The sequence below is a fragment of the Procambarus clarkii genome, chromosome 22 (genome assembly GCF_040958095.1).
Source record: "Procambarus clarkii isolate CNS0578487 chromosome 22, FALCON_Pclarkii_2.0, whole genome shotgun sequence".
NCBI lineage: Eukaryota > Metazoa > Arthropoda > Malacostraca > Decapoda > Cambaridae > Procambarus > Procambarus clarkii.
The window spans coordinates 42,491,069-42,494,274 of NC_091171.1; positions in this window are offsets into that span (position 1 = coordinate 42,491,069).

Here is a 3,206-nt window from a genome sequence, read left to right on the forward strand (position 1 = left end):
CGATCCAATAGGCCTGCGGGATCCATTAAGTTCAGTAGAACTTCGGTTTCAACTCTTTTAACCCTGTCGTAGCTCAGACGATTAAGGCAGTGTCTGGGATGCTCCCGGACGCAGGTTCGAATCCTCGTCACGGCCCTTGTGGAATTGTTAATTTGATACATCACGTTAGTGTGATTTCTATGTGCATCTATATTGTAGTTAGCAATGTTTTATATATATATATATGTATATATATATATATATATATATATATTATATATATATATATATATATATATATATATATATATATATATATATATATATGTCGTACCTAGTAGCCAGAACGCACTTCTCAGCCTACTATGCAAGGCCAAATTTGCCTAATAAGCCAAGTTTTCCTGAATTAATATATTTTCTCTAATTTTTTTCTTATGAAATGATAAAGCTACCCATTTCATTATGTAGGAGGTCAATTTTTTTTTAATTGGAGTTAAAATTAACGTAGATATATGACCGAACCTAACCAACCCTACCTAACCTAACCTAACCAATCTTTATAGGTTAGGTTTGGTTACGTAGCCCAAAAGTTAGGTTAGGTTAAGTTAGGTAGGTTAGGTAGTGGAAAAACAATTATTTCATGAAAACTTGGCTTATTAGGCAAATCGGCCTTGCATAGTAGGCTGAGAAGTGCGTTCTGGCTACTAGGTACGACATATATATATATATATATATATATATTCTATATATATATATATATATATATATATATATATATATATATATATATGTCGTACCTAGTAGCCAGAACTCACTTCTCAGCCTACTATTCAAGGCCCGATTTGCCTAATAAGCCAAGTTTTCCTGAATTAATATATTTACTATAATTTTTTTCTTATGAAATGATAAAGCAACCCTTTTCTCTATGTATGAGGTCAATTTTTTTTATTGGAGTTAAAATTAACGTAGATATATGACCGAACCTAACCAACCCTACCTAACCTAACCTAACCTATATTTATAGGTAAGGTTAGGTTAGGTAGCCAAAAAAAGCTAGGTTAGGTTAGGTTAGGTAGGTTAGGTTGACGAAAAAACATTAATTCATGAAAACTTGGCTTATTAGGCAAATCGGGCCTTGAATAGTAGGCTGAGAAGTGCGTTCTGGCTATTAGGTACGACATATATATATATATATATATATATATATATATATATATATATATATATATATATATACAACTTTAGAACACTTTCCCACCAGGAGACTCGAACCCTAGCCATCACAGACGCCTTCCAGCAACTGGCATAACAGGTACGCCTTAACCCTCTCCACCACCTGCTCAGACCCTTAGCACTAGAGCAAGTGAGGGGTCATTTAGACGTTAATTTCATCAAGTCCCTGTTAATATGGGAAGACACAGTGTCTATGCTTAAGGCACAAACTCTCCTAAACACGAGAGTCAAGTATACAACTTTAGAACACTTTCCCACCAGGAGACTCGAACCCTAGCCATCACAGAAGCCTTCACGGCTTCACGGCTTCTGTGATGGCTAGGGTTCGAGTCTCCTGGTGGGAAAGTGTTCTAAAGTTGTATACTTGACTCTCGTGTTTAGGAGAGTTGTGCCTTAAGCATAGACACTGTGTCTTCCCATATTAACAGGGACTTGATGAAATTAACGTCTAAATGACCCCTCACTTGCTCTAGTGCTCTTGGGAGGTGGTGATCTTTGTGGTATTTAAATACTCCGAAATTACCATCTCTTTTAAGGGTCTGAGCAGGTGGTGGAGAGGGTTAAGGCGTACCTGTTATGCCAGTTGCTGGAAGGCTTCTGTGCTGGCTAGGGTTCGAGTCTCCTGGTGGGAAAGTGTTCTAAAGTTGTATACTTGACTCTCGTGTTTAGGAGAGTTGTGCCTTAAGCATAGACACTGTGTCTTCCATATTAACAGGGACTTGATGAAATTAACGTCTAAATGACCCCTCACTTGCTCTAGTGCTAAGGGTCTGAGCAGGTGGTGGAGAGGGTTAAGGCGTACCTGTTATGCCAGTTGCTGGAAGGCTTCTGTGATGGCTAGGGTTCGAGTCTCCTGGTGGGAAGTATATATATATATATATATATATATATATATATATATGTCGTACCTAATAGCCAGAACTCACTTCTCAGCCTACAATGCAAGGCCCGATTTGCCTAATAAGCCAAGTTTTACTAAATTAATATGTTTTCTCTAATTTTTTTCTTATGAAATGATAAAGCTACCCATTTCATTATGTATGAGGTCAATTTTTTTTTATTGGAGTTAAAATTAACGTAGATATATGACCGAACCTAACCAACCCTACCTAACCTTACCTAACCTATCTTTATAGGTTAGGTTAGGTTAGGTAGCCGAAAACGTTAGGTTAGGTTAGGTTAGGTAGGTTAGGTAGTCGAAAAAACATTAATTCATGAAAACTAGGCTTAGTAGGCAAATCGGGCCCTGCATAGTAGGCTGAGAAGTGAGTTCTGGCTACTAGGTACGACATATATATATATATATATATATATATATATGTCGTACCTAGTAGCCAGAACGCACTTCTCAGCCTACTATGCAAGGCCCGATTTGCCTAATAAGCCAAGTTTTCATGAAATAATTGTTTTTCCACTACCTAACCTACCTAACTTAACCTAACCTAACTTTTTGGGCTACGTAACCAAACCTAACCTATAAAGATAGGTTAGGTTAGGTTAGGTAGGGGTTGGTTAGGTTCGGTCATATATCTACGTTAATTTTAACTCCAATAAAAAAAAATTGACCTCATACATAGTGAAAAGGGCAGCTTTATCATTTCATAAGAAAAAAAATTATAGAAAATATATTAATTCAGGAAAACTTGGCTTATTAGGCAAATCGGGCCTTGCATAGTAGGCTGAGAAGTGAGTTCTGGCTACTAGGTACGACATATATATATATATATATATATATATATATATATATATATATATATATATATATATATATATATATATATATATATATATATATATATATATTATTAAATATGACCGAAAAAGTAAGATTAATAATTCTAACACGAATTTTCTCTATCTTTCTTACGTTTCTTTTCACTGTTGATGGTAATTCAAAGATCAATTCTCCAAAATTCATTTTTATTTCTAGTCTGACGCGACACTTGAGTGCGTTTCGTAAAACTTATTACATTTTCAAAGACTTTAGTTTACAA